This window comes from Nipponia nippon, unplaced genomic scaffold (assembly GCF_047370975.1).
Source record: "Nipponia nippon isolate SJK-2023a ecotype South Korea unplaced genomic scaffold, ASM4737097v1 scaffold_1, whole genome shotgun sequence".
In the NCBI taxonomy this organism is placed as follows: domain Eukaryota; kingdom Metazoa; phylum Chordata; class Aves; order Pelecaniformes; family Threskiornithidae; genus Nipponia; species Nipponia nippon.
Genome location: NW_028262290.1, coordinates 10,517,165 through 10,538,607, shown reverse-complemented (window position 1 = coordinate 10,538,607; position 21,443 = coordinate 10,517,165). Strand labels below are relative to the sequence as shown.

General features: G+C 50.3%; 1 protein-coding gene across 1 annotated transcript in view; it reads right to left on the bottom strand.

Moving 5' to 3' along the window:
• The window catches only part of CYRIB (CYFIP related Rac1 interactor B), a 102,316-nt gene extending 85,191 nt beyond the window's left edge, over nt 1-17,125 (bottom strand). Inside the window, exon 1 of the mRNA XM_087746002.1 lies at nt 16,988-17,125. The gene's annotated coding sequence lies outside the window, so the exon portion shown is untranslated. The remainder of the gene's footprint in view (nt 1-16,987) is intronic.
• Between the last annotated feature and the right edge of the window lie 4,318 nt (nt 17,126-21,443).

Sequence of the window (21,443 nt, the reverse complement as noted above, 5' to 3'; positions counted from 1 at the left end):
ATGTCACTGGATTTATTCACTCTGGGTAGCAGTTCGTGCCTTTAAGTAAGTGCTTCACTAAGTCAGGGGAGGCTGTGAATCGGGGAGCAATGTAGTGGCAGGCATTTCACTTGACCTCCCATTAGCCCTCAGTCAAGCCAGTTTATGAAACAAAGTAACCCACCAGGACCATGGTAGGAAATAAACCATATATCTGAACTGGAACTTTCTCACAAGCCTTTCCCCTGCCCCCCCCCCCCCCCCCCCAATGCTTCAGATCAATCAGCAGCATAATAGTATTCCAGTTAATGGACAGAATCAATGTTTCAGAGAACAGGGAAGGCAATATTTAAGAGGGCTAGACTGTTTCATGACGCTCTGGAAGAGAACCCAACTTTTTTTTGGTTTGGGTTTTTTTTTTTTTTTTGAGCAAACGCAATTGCGCTGCCTTGATGGAAACAAATATTCATCGATTTCATTGAGAATTCTGCCTACCTCAGGAGCATGAGACTGGTATTTTACTTTTATCACATCCTTGGTAGTGACGTAATCATTGGAGGTTTTTTGTTTATTGCTCATTTTTTTTCTTTTTCCCCAAAGTGCTTAATTCGTTTGTTACTAGAAACCCTCAGAACAGCTTTTGGCTCATAAGTGATTTTCGGGCTGTGTCTGGGTGTTGCCAAGGGACACTGTGAAGAGACCGTTTCACTTTGTCTCAGCTGTTTCCTTGCTACAGCGGTACCCGGTTTCCTCTTCAGATCACAGGAGATGTTGCAATCTTTGGTGGGGAAGTAGGTAAGTTAATTAACGCACCTCTGGGAAGGGCTCTGGAGAGTATCAGTCTCAGGGGCCCACTTCAAAATCCAGTGAATAAACACGGACTTCGCAAAACAACAGTGTTAGGCATTGCTGGGCGAGACGCGAGCAAGGACAAGCTGAGCCCTCGCGCAGCATCCCATGGGATGCGTTCCTCAGTCTCTGGTGGCACGACCGTGCCACTGTTGCCACTGTTCTGTCCTTGCACCGCTAGTTCGGTTTGAAAGGACCTGGCTGTTTGTTCCCATCTGAAAAGCAGAATTCAATTTAGCTGATCAAAACCTGGACTGGTTTTGCAGCTACTATAAACCAAATTCACCTTCGTTTGTGATCTAAGTGATGTTGAGTACAAGGCTACTGAATAATGAGAGAAAAAAGACTATGATTTAGTTATTGGCTCACCAACTATATCTACCTCTTTAAAACAACACGGTTATGATACAGTCATCTGCTGTATCCCATTTTACTGTTAACTTAATGCAACTCCATCAATATGCTCCAAAGAGCAGCAGACATTAAAATAATTTTCATGCACCCAACTGCTGAATGTAAAGAACTGCGAAGAAACCCTTTCCCTATCAGTACACGTTTTCTTGTAGACTATCCAGTGACCTTATATGAAGTGGGTAGGTAGCACTCTTTTTCTGTGGGATAAGAAATTCCCAGTCACCCATCACGCGCACGGTAGGTATATTTGGTTTACAAAGAAAAGTCTTTGAGAATGATCATGTTAGGAAGCCAGGGTAGCTAGGACAGAAAAGAGAGTCCTTACTGCTCACGTAAGCAAAAGTCTCTCACTGCAAAGAGTTTGCTAGCAGAGGAAATGGAAAGCCAGGACTTTTCCCCGTTCTGTAATCTGTGAGGGACAGACTGGGCGCAGATGAAGGCTGTCGTAAAACAAAACATTTAGGCACGCACTTAAACGCTTCCTTTGCTGAGCAACTGAAACACTGCACACCAGACGTCTTTCTCTTCCTTTTTCCTGAGCATGAATATGGCACCTAGGACTAAATCTAGCACCAGATGCAGCTGTCAAATATTCAGTTAGCAAGAAAAGGCAGTAAACCTGACATTGCACATTGCAATTACTTAAACATTCTGAGCTTACCCACCTGATGAAAAGATAATATTTTTCATGTCCAGCTGATAAACCTCACGCGTGAGCTGGGAAGCATTCTGTGCCTGTTTATGCCAACCTGGATACAGTCCCATTTGCGACATCTGGGTTTCTGAAGTCGGAGCTTAGGCGCATATTATGTTAGTGATCAGCCTAGAACAAGCAGCTGCCCACCGTGACCACGCTGCCTCTACAGGAACGCATCACAAACCAGTGGGTTTTTTAAATACATGTTCATACTTAATAATAATAATACTCCTTATTGTAAAGGATTCCTGTCTCAGGCAGTGAACAAGCTAAAAACTGGAAAGAAGCAAAATGGTCTTCTCTTGTGAGGTACTAGGCCATAACTCAGAGAAGCTTAGACTATGTTTCTGGCCTTGGACTTGTATGACGTTAAGCGAGAACACTAGGTAGCCTGCCAGTGGTACCTCCCATTCTGATAATTTCTAAGTGCCTAAAGTGATACCGTTAAACTTCAATAACTTTATACGTAAAAAACTATGTTGGAAAGATTTTCATGGTGCCTTACAGAAACGCTTGCTGCAATTCCTGCTCCAAGCAGCTCGCAGTCTACGTCATCGATGAGAGGAAAACACAAATACCGAGATCAGTTCTACACGTTGGTTTTCTACCACTGTAGCAAGGTGTCTCCACATGGCAAAATACAATGTCCTACAGCAGTCACCAAGCTAGGTCTAAGCCAACCAACCCAAGTACAAACGATGGAGCAGTACAGCATCTCTACAACATGCTTCCCAGCGAGGCTGATCATTCAGAGCTGGCTGTAGGTTGCCAGTGAGACCTTGGCCTGTGCCAGCTAGCAATACTCCCTGTCCCAGGACATACAGCCTGCCTTCCCCTGGAAATCTTGTGATGCTATGATGCTGGACACTAAGCAGCATGTGTACACTGCCCAGTCAACCTGCACGTGCCACCCCTCGCCCAGCTGGCAAGATGTAAGACGGAGACTGGGGGGAACTGCAGCAGAGGCACTGGGAGCATGGCAGGGAAGAAGAGAGCTGGGAACAGGGAACGGCCCAAAAGTTTCACACTGAGAAAGCTCCAGCAGAAAATGCAGGGCACACAGAACCCAAATGGGGAGAAAATTAGGATTCATTAGTTACACTCTTCACAGGACTCTTTATTTTTCAATTATATCTTATTCTTGTCTAAAAAAAAGGCAAATGGTACCAGCTGCTTCATGCTCCCATTATTATTTTAATCCTAATCATTTATCTGTTGAATATTACTTTCAAAGGATGATAGGGGTGGATGTAGAGAATATCACATTTCGATGGCTTGCTCAAAGAAGACCAACTGAAGCAGGGATGTGAAAGGGCCTGGGGAACCGAGCGAGAGCAGAGAGAAACATAAGGGCAGCGAGGCAGCCTTAAGTACGCATGCTTCTAAATGTTTTTAATGGGGTCACTTCTGTCCTAAGGCATAACGCACTACCGTTTGGATGACAGATTCTGGCCCTGAGCTTGTGAAAGGTTTTGCAGATGAGTGTGACACCCTTGGGTTTAGTGCAGAGGGACCTGCACTCAGAGGACCTGAATGTGGCCAGATGGCAAAAAGGGGGCATGTGTGCCCACTGGAAGACTGAATGGCTACCACGAAATACGGCGGAGAGCAGGAAACCGCGGTGCAGGAAAAGACCTCGTCTCAGACTGAGGCTTGGACAAAGGTTTCAGAAAAAATGGATGGTTTTGGAAAGCCTGCGACGGGACAAAATTACATTGTAATGACTGTCGGTGAGAAGGAATGGCTGCAGGTTTATTCTGCAGTAAACCTTTAATTTTTTTAATGCAGAACATCTTAAAACCTTCCTCATCCTCCAGAAGTACAGCTATTCCACCCAATGATTCTGTTTTCTCTTTTCAATGTTATGTTCTTCCGTTATGGCAGAGAAATAGAAAATACACTCTTAAATTAGGAAACTGTAATTGGGTAGTTAATAAACAACACGGGGTGGTTCAAACACGTAGCAGTTTGGAACTCTCCTCGTTTAGAGCCTTTCTTATAAAGGCATCTGGCGAAGCCTGTTCTCTCTTCACTACCGTCCTCCCTGCCACGAGAAATCGCAGGCAGCCCTGAGAGAATTTTGTTAGAATTAATCACTGATCAACTTCTTGTAAAGGCTTTATTTAATTCTGAAAGGTGCTATGGGAAAAGCACACGCATACATGCACCCAGAGCTTTAGGATAAAAGAATTAAAAATATGGTCATATGAGCTTCTCTCCCAGGAAAAAAATAATATAGGCATTTACTAGTCAATAGGTTTTGGGTTTGGTTTTTTTTTTTCTGTTTGCTTTTTGTAATCCTTAAAAATGCTTAATACATTGCTTGGGAGCTGCATGTTTCACTTTAATGCAGAGTTAACCATTGCAATTCATTAATTGACTTTTATGTTGCCATTAAATGTTGCAATCAATTCAGTCTTGATATTCTACACTTTTATCTCTGCTATAAAAAAGCTCTATTAGCTTTACTTGGCTCAAAAACAATACAGTGAACTACCCTTAATTATTAATAATCTGTTTCCCCTTCAATAAAGCTTTTTGGACCTTTCCTACAGTCCGATGATGTATTTATTTGGTGTGTAGGGTTCAGAGCAATACAGTGCACTCTCTCTGGGAAAGAACCCAAAAATAACTATCATCTACTTGATAGCAACCCAAGGGATTTCCTAAGGGAATGAGAGTATCATTTCAGGGCAGGTCATCAGTGGTTTAGGGGAATTAGACAAATCTGTGTCTGGGGAACAGATGCCTCAGGGTTTGTAAATGTGCGAGAGAACCTTTCCCCTCTCGGTCACCAGTTCAGGTCCATCCAGCACAGCAGTGACTGGAAGCTATTAAACATCTAATGAACTTCTGGGGCCTCCTGAAACAAGAAGCGGGATTCCTAACAGACATTTACTTACATCTTGGAGCCGCTCCTACTCAAACTGCAGTCTCAACAGTAATACATAGACACAAAAACTGGGAATAAGCGTGGTAGAGTGAAGAACATTTTATCTGCTAAATGCACTAAGTAGTCTGCTTCTGGGCTGGCAGTCCAGCTTTAGATTTACTACTAGCACTTTCTTGTTCGTTAAAATAAACAAAATAATGTATTACAAAGCACTCTGTTACAGCCTTTCCTCACAAAGTCCACCAGAAGGGCCCAGAAGACTTACAAACCCACACTTGCCATGTCTCAGACCTTGGGGAAGATCAAGGAGTAAAGGAGGATTTGATTTCGTGCTTGGAGGCCAGTTCTGGGAGTCCCGGGACTCCCAAACTGCTACATGCTGCACATCTAGCTTTGATGCAGGTCTGCTAGGAGAAAGAGGAGACAAATGCTGAGCATTACAACCACAAACCACAGCTGTTGATGGGAATTGGCAAGAGACCAGGGAATGCCGGGAAGCATAGATGGCCTGCAGCAGAAGGTAGGGCTGAGCAGGGCTCTCTGACACTTGAAGCTGTTTTATTCAACTCCTGGTGCTTTTCCATCCTGGCATCTGGTTTCCGTGATAGCGCAAGGGAGGGACAGTATGGTGCAATTTTATGGTATGTTCTCCTAGGTTATGTTGGCACTGCCTCGGGTAAACATGCCTTAGCGCAGGCTCAGGTTCCCCATGCCCCTGGGTTCAAATTATTTGCAGCTATACTGTCTGCTTCAGCGTGCTGATAGCTTGTTCCAGTTGCCCCCGTATTTCATTTGAGGAGGAGGGAGTCGAGGCTTGCCAACTGTCCTCCTCCTTTCTTCTAACTCGGGACAGAGCCACGCTGAGGAGCAGACAAGCTGTGGCAAAGCCCCAGGGCTCGTAGCTCTGTGGTCCAGCGCAGGAACCGGTGAAGCTGGAGCCAGGCTTTGCAGCCGCTGCTCAGCTACGAGACCTTGGATGTATCCTGGTGCTCCCATTTCTTCACACCTATTTGAGTGGAAGCTCTTCAGGGCTCTCTTTATCCACTCACATGGTACATGATTAAACTGTGCCCAAATTGAGGCAGGGGCTTCTGGATAGCGCAGTAATATAAATCACAAAGAGGATGCAAGTTTTGATGGCTGAAAAAGGAGAAGGGAAAAAAAAAAAAAAGAGGAAAGGTTTTCTGTAATGGGATCCACTGCTCACCCTCTTTTGTTACCAGTATGTGCAAATCTAGCTATTCCAGTCCATTATATTCAACAATCTTACACTCAGTGGCAGGTGAAATGTCATACCTCGGGCTAAATTTTCACTGCAGTAGGCAGAGAATTTGTCCTTTAAATACCCTTAGTATTAATGGGAAATTGATCCAAGCAATTTAAACTCCAAGAGATACAAACGTCTCATGTGGGACCATTTTCAAATGTGTTGACATTTTGAGTCACAAAATGAGACACTTTTAGAAACAAATGCAAATTCATTTCATTCAGGATTTGAGGTCAGCTGGATACTGGAAAAGAAATGTGCAATGAATGTTCAGTATGTTCATCAAATAGCTTTTAACCTCTGGACACTCACGGAATTAAAGTGACATCAGAGAAAGGAAGGGCAATTTCTGAAGTTCTCTGTATTAACTGGTACATCCTCCCATGGGGCTGGAACCTAAATTCACCTATTGCACTTGCAATAATAGTGTCTAGGGCAAACGGAGGCTTTGGGATAAAGGACCGAGTTTCAGTGACCTCTGAAAATATGTGTTTCACACTATCAGATATGCTTTCATCTCCAAAGAGCCCTGAGCTCCACCTGGGGGAGTTCTCAGTGTTTTACTGGTGTCAGTGAAATTCACGGTAGGACTGGAGCCCAACAGAAGAGCCCAGGAAACAAAACAAAACAAAACACACCAAGAGGCGGTAGCTTCCCTGGTTCCCAGAGGCTCTGGCCACTCTTCCAGCTCAGCAATTATTCAGCACACTGTGAGAAAGATGCTCTTAACAAATATTTAGGGCACATCCACAACTGCCTTACAGATAATGAGTTCCTGGTAGGTCAAACCTTAACAAAGCCCAATGAAGCCAGAGTGTTGGTTTGGGCTCCATCCCGCAGAAGAGGGTAGGACAGGCCTGGAGCACCTCTGGAGAAGGACTAACTTGGCAAGTTGCTGGGTCTCAACTGGGTCTTCACTACGACCACCTTGCGCTCGGACCAAGGCTTGGGATGCGCTGGCACGGCTGCAGGCAGGGTACCAGGGGCAGAAACAAGGCTCACCCTCCTCCTCTCCCGCTGTGGTACAGCTCCCGACAGAGGGGAGTGAAGGGGCATCCGCTCCCCGTGCTGCCCCCTGGCAGGCAGGGCCGGTGGGGGCTGCCTCTGGTTTCCCCCAGCAGCAAGGACACCTTCTGGCTGCCCCCCAAAGTCTCCCCGGCAGCAGGGCTGACCACGTGCCGGGGCATGCTGGACACATGGGTTGTAATTTGGATGGGGTGTGTGTTATTATTTCACAGGGGGATTTCACAGGAAGCCCAAGGCTCCTCTTGGGTGGACATGAGCATCCCCTGTTGCAGAAATCCCAGCTGGTGAATGTCCCATGACAGAGGGAGCGTGAGGACTCGGATCGTCTCATGCATGAGGAACCAGGGCAGGAGAACAAACGCAGGGGAAGTTCCTCACCGAGGTCCCCCTGCAGAGCAGCCTCTGCCCTTCCCCTTCCCCAGCAGGGCTGGCGGAGATGGGGTTGCATTTCTGGGAGCCACTGCCCAGGGGAAGTTAGACCGATTTTGGTGCTGACTGAGAACGCGACATTCCTCGCAAACACACGTACAACGGTGCCCAACGGAGTTAAGAGGAAAAGCCCAAACCCTGTGCAATATGCAAACCACCATATTCAGCTCTATGAAAACAACAGCCCAGGAACAGCTACAAACCCATGCAGTGCTGGGCACCGTGCTGATAAGCCATGATCTTTTTGGTGGCCTTGTATCAGATGGTCCTCTCCAAGGGCTCTGGATAAGCGCTCCAGCCTGCCAGTGGCATCAGCAGGCACACAAGGTTATCAGGGTCGGTCCTTTTCTGCATGCTCACTGGAGCATAGTATTTTCCTTCTTGGCCCCCACTCCCCTCTCTTGCTTCCTCAAACGGACTGATGTGCTGCAGGAGTCTGTGGGAGGAAGATTTACTGGTCCTGGACCAGCTACGTGATCCCACGGGAGCCCGGTGCAAAAGCTTGCAAGGGTTCGCAATCCCCACCCAGGTGGCGTTCCCCCACAGAACAAGGGTTCTGAGTACATCCACCAACTGCTTCTCACATCAAGTAGTTTATTTTTAAGAAAAAGATGACAGACCAAACAGAACCTCAACAAGTTAAAAAGATCATTTTTTTGGTATGAACAGCAGCCACAAGTCCTAGGCATAATCATACCTTGAATGCATAAATGTATTTTAGAGGCACTGTGATTCATGTTACATCCAGGAACACAGCTGGGGAGCAGCAGACCTGGAACAGGTGCAAGTGGACCTAAAGCAATTTTTGCTCATAAGTGCAACAACAGTAATGCCAATAACCAGAATGTCCCATCAGCTGCGTCCAAAGAAGGGCAATGAAGCTGGTGAACGGCCTAGAGCACAAGTCATATGAGGAGCTGGGGTTGTTTAGTCTGGAGAAGAGGAGGCTGAGGGGAGACCTTCTTGCTCTCTACAACTACCTGACAGGAGGCTGTAGCGAGATGGGGGTCGGTCTGTTCTCCCTAGTAACAAGTGATAGGATGAGAGGAAATGGCCTCAAGCTGTGCCAGGGGAGGTTTAGGTTGGGTATTAGGAAAAATTTCTTCACCAGAAGGGTAGTCAGGCACTGGAACAGGCTGCCCAGGGAAGTGGTTGAGTCCCCAACCCTGGAGGTATTTAAAAGAGGGGTAGATGTGGGGCTTAGGCACATGGCTTAATGTAGACTTGGCAGTGTTAGGTTTATGGTTGGACTTGATGATCTTAAAGGTCTTTTCCAACCTAAAAAATGATTCTGTGATTCTGTCCTGGGCACAAGAAGTCCTGGTACAAGTTTTGCAACTTGGAGCTATTCCTAAAACAAACAATCTCCTTTCAAAGCTGTAATCCTGGAAAGGAAACTTGGTCCCAACCCTTAAACAGAGATGTGAGTGGCTTCTTCATTCGCAGGGAAGCCTACCAATGCTTCATTTGACAGACTGCTGTAGGCCACTGCCAGTGGGTATCTGCGGTACCCAGAGTGCACTAACACGAGAACACTGCCGCATACGGTAAATATTTCTTAAGGCCTCAACATAAGCAGGATGCCAGACAGAGCTACTAATGCACAGAAGATCATATTTGGTCATACAGCTAGTCCTTCAGAGGGAGTTAGGATTCACAGGCAGGAGCATCTGCCCTCCTCAGTTCTGGCACTGGCAGAACAGTCTTGGGAATGGAGCTCCTGATTTTTCCCCTTAAGTTTTGTTGACTAGTCCAGACCCACCACCATGAAAACCCAAATTGTCCCTGGAGTTTGCAGACTGCAGATACTCCCCATGACACTACTCCCTGTCCCTGTGTCTCTGGCAAGACATGAGTTGGGGAGGAACATAAATCATCCATCACATAACTCTACCCCGATTGCAGCAGCTGTCCACGTCAGGAGCATCCCGCTGGATGAGAGCGACAGGCTCCAGTTGTCCTTCCATGGGGCAGCTCAAAGGAGGCACAGCCCAGGGAAACAAGCCGACTCCAGGTCCTCTGCGGGCTGCTGCAGTCCTCCAGAGAACAACCACACGGCTGTTCCCATTTTGGGATGGTCCCTCAGCGCTGCCCCTCGCCTGCAGCAGCCCAGGCACTGCACAGGCCTCCAGCACGATCCCTGCCAGAGGCTGCTGGGCAGCAATGGGCCTGATGCTGGGCAGCAGCGGGCCTGACGCTGGGCAGCCCTCCCTGCTTCTGCACCCTGCGTGCTCTGACGGGAGCAAGGCGAAGGGCAGGAATGCAGCCCTGCCACCTAACGTGAAGCTCCGCAGCCACCGCTGGCTGCTGACAGCCCAGCCAGAGCCCTCTCTCTTGCACTGTTATGGGAGGGAAGTCATCAGTTTAACCGCACTGGAGTAACGCCAGCCCTTTGAATAAACTTTTCAAAGCTGTGCTAAGGCATTGTTTAATTTTGATTTCCAAGTGACCTCCAGTTCCTCTGGATATGCTACAGGTGGAAGAACATCCACTCCCAGGAGTTTATCTCTGGCGGCAGGCACAGGCCCTAGCCCAGAGGTTCCCAGGGGAGGGGGGAGAGAGGCGAAGACTCTTGCTCTTCTCCCCTCCCTCAAACACATCACCCCCTCCCAAGATCTGCAGCCGTATGTCACCTCCAGCAGGGCCAAACAACTCAACCACCCCTCCCACAACTCCCTTCCCCAGCAACTCAAGATCCTTTTTTCCTATCATTTTCCCCTCCACCAGCGAGTTTCCACCCTTTCCCACCAGTCTATTGCCCACTTTAACTTGCACGAATAAACCTGTTTGTGTGGGTCATGCTGCAAATGAAAATGATGCCAGGATGTAAAATGAAAAATGGACCTGCTAAGAACCAAACCAACCTAGAGTTGTTCTTGCGATGTCAACTATTTCAGCGACTGGTTTATACTGCAGCCCCATTAACAGCAACACAATTACAGGGGAGGAAAGTAAACCACAACTGGGGAGAGCAAACAAAAACAAGTGTCTTGGGGGCACCTTTCTTGCTGAGGAAATGGTGAGTGGACCCGGGTCCCAGCGTGGGACTCAGGCCACATCCAGGGCTCTGACGAGTGACCTTAGCACAACGCATCCAAAGCTGCATGCATAGCAGCCAAGCAAAGAAATCAAAGGAGTGCGGTAAAAACACTCTGGCTATTGCTAACATTTCACATTGACGTAACATTTCACATTGAAAGCAGCACTGGTGTTGGCACGAGGTTAGCAGCATTTGTACAGTTCTCTGCTGACTAGCGACTGAGCCCTACAGGGAAGAGAAGCTGCAAGGACAGGAATGGGACAAAGCGAAGGAAGTGCAAGCTGCAAACCTCTGCTTGCCTTGCTCAGCATCAGATGAATATTAATTCTCTGCTGGTTTGCACAGCCACAGACAGGCCTGTTCTTACTAATTTTAGCCCTTGCCTAATTTAAAACTACAGACATGCTATTTTCACGGTGGTTTTTTTCCCTCTTCTTAACAGGTTGTAAGCTGCCAGATGCACCCCATGTGGTTGAGAAATTGGTGTCGTCCAAGGAGAGGTGGGAACCCTTTGTTAGAAATAAGAAGTGGATAGAAAAAAATTGCACATTAAAACATGCTATTAAGCTCCAAGAACAAGTCTTGGAAGCAGACCAGCCTGCCTGTGCTGGGCTGAGGAAGGCAGCGGGGCCTCTGGCCTGGCTGCATTCGGGTCTGGAACATGCACCTTCTTCAAACCTTGCACGTGTGCCAGCCCTGTGTGCCCTGCCGTCTCCCAGCTGCGTACACACAGACGTCTCACTGCACCCCATCCCTGAACACACACATAACCATCCTCTCTCTTCTACCTTCACCTCCCTCCACCCATACATGCACCTTGTTTATAAGCCTTTGCTCCTCCTGTCCCAAAACACACCTGCACCCAGACCCCCTCTCCCTGCCGCTGCACCTTTCGCCCCACGCCTGCAAGCACCTTCTCTCTGCCTCTGCTCCTCCTCTCGCGCACCGATCTGTCGCCCATCTCCTGCAGAGGTCAACGGCAAATGAAGTGCTGAGCCTGCCCGCAACGGGCGGCAACCCTGCGAACGCGAAACGTGTGTGAAAAAGTGGTGAAGCGAGGAAACATTTGTCAGAGGAAGTGAGTGGGTGGAGGGAAAAGCCTGGAGCGAACAAAAATCAACAAATAACACATTTAAACTTGAACACCGAGTGCCCAGCGTGGGTAAAAGGACACCGACTTCACAAAATACTACGCAAATGCATGTATTCTATGCAAAGATACGACTAATGTACACTGGGGAACAAGAGGTGTACAAGGACTGAAAATAAAGAAGAGGCTCAAAATAAAAAGTGAAAGAGCTAATGCCCTAATGGCAGCACAGGTGGCTCCTGCGAGGGTGAGCAGGGAAGGAGTAAGACCACAGATGATGGCTGCGTTTTGGACGTGCATCTTACTGGATCCCAAAAACCCTGCTAGTAACCCAGAGGCTGTCGAAGTCCAAACGGACTGATGATGTCTCGCTAAGCACAGACACAGGTCTTAGCTGTTATTAATACACTGCATGCCCCTGCACATTTTAATTTAGCACTTTCAAGTAAAGCACTTTGAAGATAATATTTTTTTAAAAAGGGAACTGTTATTTCTAGAACAATCAAGCCGGAAGCCCAGCTCTGCTGTCCGTTTCTGATAGAGCAGTAGTTCCTCAGTTAAGATTTCTCCCTGTCCGATGTAGCAGCGCAGGGACCTAGGAATATGATTCCCAGTTTTTCAGCCTATTATTTGTGCATCCCCAACCTGTACAACCTCCCTTCCTTCTCTAGACTTGCAGAGCAAGATTGGCAGTGCTATGGTTTCAGTCACACACCACAGAAGATCTTGGGCTTTTTTCCTTAAAGGACAACAAACTTAACTCAAAGGCTCTGTGCCAGAAGCCGGCCAATTTTGCCCTCTGGGAATCAGCCCATGAAAGCTTAGCTCGCACTGGTGCCAAGTTGTTTGGACACGTCACTCCTCTAACCACTCACCCAGCGAGTTGGTTTCGTCCGAGTTGCTGCCACAGACAAGGTGAATGAGCAATTAACAGGTAAATGGCTATCACAACACGCACGGAAAATTGTCCAGTTTTGGTTGCACCTCATTTTCCTTCCTGCACATTTAAAACCAGCCTGTTCTGCAGGGATCGCCTGCAGAAGAGGTTCACTTCCACACATAGTAAGGCTGCCCGTGCCACTTTAACTTTAAAAGAATAACAAAGGTGATCTGAGAGTTGTCTGCATATTACTCCCCAAATTTGGCAGCAGAGGAGCCCAAACGTACACGCTCGGTGTGACACTGCTCTCTCTGAGGCTACGATGAGCGAGAGCTCTTGGAAAGCAGGCGGTGCGTCCGTGCCACGGGTTACAGTGATTGCTACTGACAGGTTCTTCGTGGTATCACAACAAATTAGGTCACAGATTAGATTTTCATAGCACAGATTACAACCAGTGCCTATATTTTTTTCTTAAATAGAGAGGGTTGTGACCAGGAGGTTTGACCTCAAGATTGGGAACAAGGCAGATGGGGGGGGGGGTGGTGTCCTAATTCTGGCTGAGACAAAGGCTGTCTTAGCGAGACTCAGGTTAATTTCCTAGTTTTCTGCTGTAGTCAGAAGACTTTGTGTTTTTCCCTTTCTATCCAGCAAGCCTTTGAGAAATAGAGTTTGTCCACTAGATACTCTGGAGTAGATCTTACAGCACTTCTGCAAAGCAGTTATCAAACCCAGCATTTTATAAAAATTGCATTTTTGATGATAGAAAAGCAGATTGCACCACGTAAAAAACTGCTGGGAATGGAAACCTAAGCTACCTGCTAGACTTATCCCACCTAATACCACAAGGTCACACATACATACACTCAGTTTGAGCATCTCTTGATGTAGAAAGATCTTAAGGGAATAAATTCATGTGTGCAGTATTCAAAAACCAACAACAACAAAAAAAAACCACTGGGGGGAAGAGTTTTAAAATATACCCAGCAAGGACAGTAACAGAACTCAGGCACCAAAAGGAAATCCAAGCTATATCAAGCTCCACACAGAGCAGCACTGAACAAAGGCTTCCAGCAGCTGAGTAACTGCAGACACCGTGCAAAGTGCTTTCTAGCCATGGCGAGATACAGCCTGACTGCAGATTTGAAATCCCTGCTCCAGCAACGGTACTCCCGCAGACTGCCAGCGCTGCGCTCTGCTCCCAGCGCTCCCCGCTGCCGCCTCCCCCAGAGCCGTGCTGCTGCGGGGGAAAGAGAGCGCCTGGGAGCCAGGGAGCCTGCTTCAGCTCCTGGTGGAACCGTGCAGGTCTGCAGGAGGCCAGTGATTCAGCAGATAAGCAGGCTCATGGCCATGGTAAGCGCTAAAGGAAAACCTAAACCAGATGATGAGGAAGACAGGTCTTGGACTGAGCTAACCTGAGAGACAAGCCTTTCTAAGTCAGGGTTGAGAGTGCTGCAGGAATGACCTTCAGCTTACAGAAACAGTCCTGATACCCACGCTGGGATGACACTCCTCCATCTACCTTGCTTGGGTGGCCAAGAGACCCACACTGGCTCTCAGCAGAGCCTCTGGAGCATGTATTTAGCCAGCCAGAGCAGGCCAGTTTATACCTGCAGACAACAAGCTGTAGTCTCTAACCACGTTCTCGAGGCTGTTTGCAGGCGGAGGACGCAGCCTCTCTCCCTGTTCCCAGTGAAGCCAGAGGAGCACATGATGCTCTGCCTGTTCCCCATCTGCAGGTTTAGACAGGCCAGCGCCCGGTGCCCTCCGCTCCGCCTCAGACCAACCTGGCCAGCCCCATTCAGGTGCCAGCGTGGCTGGCCTGAATCACCACAGCTCTAAAACGATCTCGCCCTTCACTTCAGCAAAAGTTTTTCACAGGAAATAAGCTTTTACTTTCAAAATACTCTTGGCCTTGTTCTTTCCCACCAAGCACAGGAAATATCTCAGTCAAACATCAGTCTTTATTCTTGTGAGCTGCTATTTATCCTCTGATACCTTTGAGTAAAAAGAAATAGCAGTTAAGAGTGGCTGTGCCCTCCCACACTCTACAGGCAGCATTAAGCTTTTAACTACCCTCAGCGCACCAGCTTCTTCCACCGCCCTTACTGGGCACGCTCACATTTAGAGGCACAGAATGAGGCCTAATTATTTTTTCCTCAAGCCTGAGCTGTGCCATGCAGATTATTGAAAATCCATCACACATGCTCCTTGCTGAGCAGTCTGAACTATCGATCTCGGTTAGAGAAACGGATGCTTTAGACTTTATTGGAAACGTTTTTAAAAGTCCTGTTGGTATGGCTGTTCCTGCTGGATCCTGAGCACTTCCTAGTCTCCGTGCAGAGCCCTGCCTCTCAGAAACTCCACCATGCCGGGGGTGCTTCTCCTGCTGAGCCATGGAGGAGACCGCACCACCGACCTCCAGTGTACCCTGGGAAAGCAAGTGGTGACAACTGTCGGAAAATGCACTAACGAGGACTTTCGGTCTGACCAGTGCTCGAAGCCAGCAAGAGCGGAGCAGCAGGTGGGAAATGCCGCCTGCAACAGCATCTTGCGAGCATCCCACTGCCCGGACAGGCACAGGCTGCCAGTCCCTGCAGAGCGGGGAAGGCAGCAGGAGCCATGCAGCGCACTGCTGCCTCTCACGAAGGCAAGACAACCCCGAGCGGCTCTTCCACGCAGGGTCAAGCACCAAAATGACCCAGGGTGCCTGTGTGCCTGTGAGGGTCCCTCAGAGCTCATGTAGGCACCCTGAATGCTTCCCCCCTCCCCGCAGCGGCAGTACTGGCATCCTCGACATTAAACAGGCGACAGCCTGCCACCAGGCTTGGTTTCAATCAGGCACTGAAACAAAGACGACGTTGCACTTCCGACAAAATCCCACATCTCTTCAAAACACTTCTCGGTTCGGGGTGCGGACGTGGGGTTTGCTTTGTTCGAATGAAAAAAAGGGCCTCTTGACTGTTTTAATCACACACCTAACAAGACACCGAATAAACAGTATACCCCTTATGGCTTTCTGAGTCATGTATATTAAACATTGATTATTAGAGATAAGAGTTCATTTTTAAATGGCAAAAGGGTGATGCTGCTCTAAACCATACAGAGAGTTAATCTTCACGGTTTAGGGGTTGCTCTGTGCTATTTCCTCTCTATTTCACCACTAATCCTTTTGAAATGCTACAACTTGCTTAAGAGAAGGGTAGTTTTCACACACAGTCACGATCACAACTCCCTGCCCAGCGAGGAAGTACCAAATCCCCCAAAGCAGAAGTGCTCGCCTCCTCGCCAGCCAGTCCAGTGCATTTCTGGCTGCTGGGCTCAACTTTTAGATGTTTCATCAGTAGCAGGTGCAAGATTTGCATGAACGATGACGACTGAAAAGTCTCCAGCCCGGCACCTGTCCGAGCATCGGGGGACAGTCAAATGCAACGCAACCAGTTCAGGGCAAGCAGCAGCCAGCCAACATTGTCGCCGCTGCTCGCAACCCTGGACGGCCATAAGCAGCGGCCCATCGCGCACAGGACGCGGTACCAAACCGTGGCTTCCTCCTGAAGCCGCCTGCCCCAGCTTACTGCTGCTCGGTTTCAACCTGGCGGTGGCTGGCGATGGCGCTGGTTGGCGCGAGGGCTGTTACACCGCTCGCTGGATCTGTCGCCTCCGTCCCCTGGTCCCAGGGCACAGAGGATCTCCTGTCCCTCGCCCGCCACCACACACGAGCGAGGCCTCCTCGGCACCTGCTGGCTCGGGCGGCCTCGCAGGCCCCGCGCACGGAGGGAAACTGAGGCGGCGGCGCCGGCCTTCAGGCCGACACAGGGCTCGGAGCAGGGCTGCCTGCCCTTGCTGCCGACGCCGGCTTCATAGAGGAACCGGCGCTGCGGGCAGGGAGCCGGGAAGGCGCAGGGCTGCCCCGGGCGGCGGCGAGCACCCTCCCGCCCTGGGGGAGCAGCGGGGCGGGGGCGAGCCTTTCCCCGGCCTCCCCTCCGCTCCTCCTCGGCTCCCCTCCGGCCACCCCCCGTCCCCTCAGGCTCCTCCCGGCTCCCCGCAGGCGATTTCCCGCTCCCCTCTGGCGCCCACCCCTCAGACGATCCCTCGGCTCCCCTCAGGCGATCTCCCGCCGGTTCCCCGCAGGCGACGTCCCGCTCCCCACAGGTGCCCACCCCTCGGCTCCCCTCAGGCGACCTCCCGCTCCCCTCAGGCGGCGTCCCGCCGGTTCCCCTCGGGCGATCGCCCTCTCCCTCAGGCGCCCACCCCCGGCTCCCCTCAGGCGACACCCCGCTCCCCTCAGGTGCCCCGCCCCGGCTCCCCTCAGCCGCCCGAGGCAGGGGGGCGCCCGCCGGCAGCCGCCGCCGCCCCGCTCCCGCCCGCGCCGAGCCGAGCCCAGCCCCTCCCGCTCCGCCGGCGGCGGGGGCCGCGGGCAGCCTACCTGGGCGGCGGGGCGGCGGGGCAGCCCGCGGGGCGCAGCCTCAGCCTTCCGGGTTGCCGGGCGGCGGCGTCACGGCCACAGGTTGGCTGCCGGCGGCGGGCGCGGTGCCGCATCGCTATAAAAGGAAGCGGCGCAGGGGGAGGGAGAGGCGGCCCCGGCACCTTCGGCGCGCCCGGCCCCGATCCCCGGTGTGCGTTCCCTCCCACCCGCCCCGAGGCGGGGAGCAGCGGCTTCGCCCCGGGCAGCCCCGCTCGGGCGGGGCGCCCCTGCCCTCTGCAGCCGCGGCGGGAGGCCCGGCCGGCCGGGTGTGGGGAGGGCAGCCGGACAGAGCCCTCCGCCTCAGCCCCGACCCGGGGCGGGGGCCCAGCGGGTGAGGAGCGACCCTTCGGGAGGAGCCAGCGTGCCCCGGGGGAGGGGGACCCTTCCCCACGCACCGGGGCAGCCGAAGGCAGGCGGGGAGGCTGCTCTGGGCAAGCACGCACGAAGCAGAGCGTGAGGGAGGCTCTGCAGAAACAGGAGGGTACCAGCAAACTTCAAACGCGTGGACGCCAAAACCAACCGTCTCCAGGGGACTTCTGGCTGCAGGCTCCGCTGGAGCACGGCCCGGGCCTGCACGGGAGGCCGGGGCTGCAGGCTGACAGCTGGGGAAGGGCACGGCGGTGACAGTCCTGGGGACGGGGCGGTTGGCAGCTCTAAATGGAGGTGTTGGTCCCTGCTGCAGTCGGAGCCGGGGCATCTGGCCTGGCAGCCGAACCACTGCAGTGAAACCTTGCCTTCAAGTCCTCCCAAACTAAAGAAAAAAAACTCCTCAAAGCTGAATTTTTCCTTCAAACCCAAACAGCTCCTTCAACCTCCACAGCCGCACTCAGGCACCAGAGCGGCTGTGACAGCCCTGAGGCACTGTGCTCAGTTTCTCCTGCATCTTGTGTTGATGACGGACGGCATCTTGGGGGCAGGAGAAGCAAGGGTCCCCCCAGGACAGGGGATCCCCATGCCCGTCTGCCCACCAGGAAGCTCTCCCTCCAGCAGCAGATGCTGTTGTTCTCCTGACAATCCCTTTCAGGAAGGGACAGGGATTAGAGGGGGGTAACACGTCTTAAGGTAATTTCTCTAAATGGCCTTTTGCTGCCCGGCTTTACTGTCAGTCGCTGGTGGGGGCTGTGATGCTTCAGCTCGCTCTGCAGCCCCAGAGGCCCCACGCCATGGCACGGGTCTCGCTGCGATGGCCACAGTGGCTACAAGGTTCTGTCTCTGGCCCAAAGCAGATGGCGACGCAGGCAGCAGCGAGGCTGGGGTGCTGAGAAGTCACGTAGGTAACAGGACCCCGATGCAGAGGTACCACACTCGGTGCCTTCTGTTATATTCCACCAAACAAGCAGCTAAAGCTATGGATCACGGGCAGGCGCTTGGTATATAGAGAGGGAGGCGAGGACCCCAGGCAGGCCCCAGTCTAAACAAACACTACCAGGGGCCGCATTTTACATGAAGAACATTTAGGCAGAACAGTGCCATGGGCAAGTGAGAGGAACAAAATCCTGCTCTCAAGGGTTTTGAAGTAGAGAGGGTTTTTTCACCACCAAATGTAATATTTTCTTTTTCATCCAAACTTTCTCTGCATTCCGGCAGGGAAGGGGGAACAGAAGGAGCTTTTCTGCTGGACCCAGCAGCATCTCACTGAGGGAGACCTGGCAAGAACACAGGTGCCGAGTTAAAAGATGATCCTGAGCAAAACCCATCCCTAAGCAAGGCGACTGCTCCAGACCTGCTCCAAGGAGGTAGTGGGGGTGCCAGAACCACATCTAAGGTGGACCTGGGCTCTGCGCCGGGCTGCTGGCAGGGACTGGTCTGGCAGGGCAGCAGCATCTCCTTGCTTACCGCCAAATGCTCCGGCTCACTGGATCGTGGGCACAGACCCTGCCTGCACATCTGGTGCCTTCTGCTGCTTCACAGGGCCCAGCTACTACAGCGAGTACTTGAATAGTGCTGACCAGATGATCTGACTGCCCTCCCTCCCCCATTATCGTTTGCTAAGATCTTGCTGCTTCTCCTGGACAAGGGACCTTCACTTCTTCATAGCACTTGAATCTCTGCATTACCTTGAGCTCTGAGGTGAGTATATAGCCCACCTATAGGGAGTGCACACAGGAGAGCTGCTGACTCCTTACGATTGGTCTTCACATCAATGATGGAGTCATTCATACTCTTTCAAAGGGCTCCAAGTTGTGGTTTGTGTTGCCCCCATCCCCTGCTCTTCTCACACCTGTGGAGTTGAGATTTGTTCTTGTACTCTGCAGAAGACCCTGAAGTCCCCATCTTCCAGCATCACTCACTCAGTCTAAGTTCACTTCAAATGAAGCTCAATGCTCCTCGCTCTCCAAGCTGCTAAACTTCCCTTGTAAGTAGGCCAGCAGCGCTGCACACCCTATAGAGGCAGGTTTAGCATTTGTTCTCCTGTTTCTTTCTGCAGAGGTTGGCCCAGTTCCTGTAGGGAGGCTAGAGACTGAGGAAGATACTGGATCAGAAATCTGCCCTTCATCCCCATGCTTCTATCCACAGAGGTCAGAACTACTGCAATGGTCCTGGAGTTGCTCCACAAGGCTTTTTTCCAGCTCCTGGATGGGTTTCCACACAATAAAGTCTCCTCTGCAATGAGAGCATGTGGCTGGCTGCAGCTCACTCACTGCTCAGCGACCTGGGGCTCCTGCTTTCCTGCCTAGAGTTACCAAAGCAGAGCTACACTGTGGGTTTTGCATTCAGAGCTGAATAAAGGGAAGGCTAGCAGGTGTGGATATGTAGGTCGAGAGCCATGGACGGGATGGCTTGCAGTATGGACAGGTAATTACAGGCAGTATAATCTTTACTAATTTGAAAAAATGTCTGCTTTTGTCTGTGAGGTGTCTCTGAAGCAGTGTGTGGCTACTGGTGTCACCAGGTCACTAAGGAAGTCTGCAGACTCCAACAGAAAACCACTGCTGACCTCTTCTGCGCGCGTTCAGCTCAAGAGGTGACTTGTCTTTCTTCAGTCTGAAGTTGAGGAGTACGTTTCAATCCTTTCCAATAAGTAAGTTTTTGATTTTTATTTAAACAGTAAGAACTCAACACGCTCTGAGGTGTGTTGACACTTACTACTGTAGCAGGGATGTGGAAGCAGGGAGAGATGAAAAACATTACTAAACTGGGTTTGAGAGCAGCTTCAGACTTAAGCTATTGCACGCTACTCCTTACTCTTGTAAGTTTACAGACAGATGTAGTAAGTTCCTCCTGTAGTATTCCCTGAGGAAGAGACTGGGGAAATTAATTAGTTACTAAAAAAACAAGCCTAACGCTACTGCTTTGAACTGAACAAAGGTAAATACAATGAAATCACCTCCAACACAGCCATTCTGGAGCAGTCTCGTTTGAGTGTTCAGGGGTGATTCATCCACACGATGTGACTGTGAGAGAAAAATCAGAATTCTAAATTTCTGGTGGTAACTGAGGCACACACACAAAAAAAAAAATCTTCAAGCCTTGGGGGGGAAAAAAAAAAAATCCCATGGGGGAGCAGGACCTAGTCCCACACCGCCTTTCAGTGAGAGGCAACAAGCACAAGGGAAGGGGCTGCTTCTGATCAGACACTACAAGAACCAAGACCAAACTGGCAGGAACTGCAGAGTAGCATTAACACCGGATTTAAGGTTCCAGGTAAGCTTAAAGCTCCTTCAAAACGTTCTTCAGGTGGTAGAGCAAACGCCTGGTCAGCTTCTCCTCTGCTCTGACATGGTTAGCAGATGTGACAGCTGTCACAAATGGTCTGTCCCCCGCCCCCGCCATTATAAAAAGACTAGAGCAGACATCCGCCTCGCTGCAGACAGGAGGATCTGTTCTGTAATTTACAGAGGAACAAGGCAAAGCCTGTACTGTGACACACTATCGTTTTTAGTGTTACTCGAACAGCAGCTGACGAGAACTAGTCAAGACTTGCAGGTTTTGCAGCACGGGCTGGGGGTATAAGCTTAAGCACAAGTTGACAAACAATGCTTAGTTATCTCAAGAAGAAACTTGAGCCCTCTCTCAGCAGATGACTGAGCTGTAAATCATGTTATGTATAGCCCTAAAAGTATCATTAAGACAACTTGAAATAGTTAGTCTGTATTAGATAAGAACATTTTTGGCTTGCAGCTATATAGATGAAAACATCTTACAGTCCTGTGTGCATTCTGCATCCATCTGAAAAGCCTCCAGCTGTGTTTTAGAAGGGCTAAAGTGTCTCATAAAAGCACCCCAACAGCTTTAAACTGAAGGCTAAGTTGATAAGTTGTCTGTAAGAATTTAAGGCCTGAAGCTGAACTTTATTTACTTAGGGATGTTTGCTTCTCTGTCATATTCTGGTTTTTTGGCATAGGCGAGTTACTGGTCTAGAATTTCTGAGTTTCACTGACTGGTATTTCAGACTTGCACCACTTTCACTGGTTTT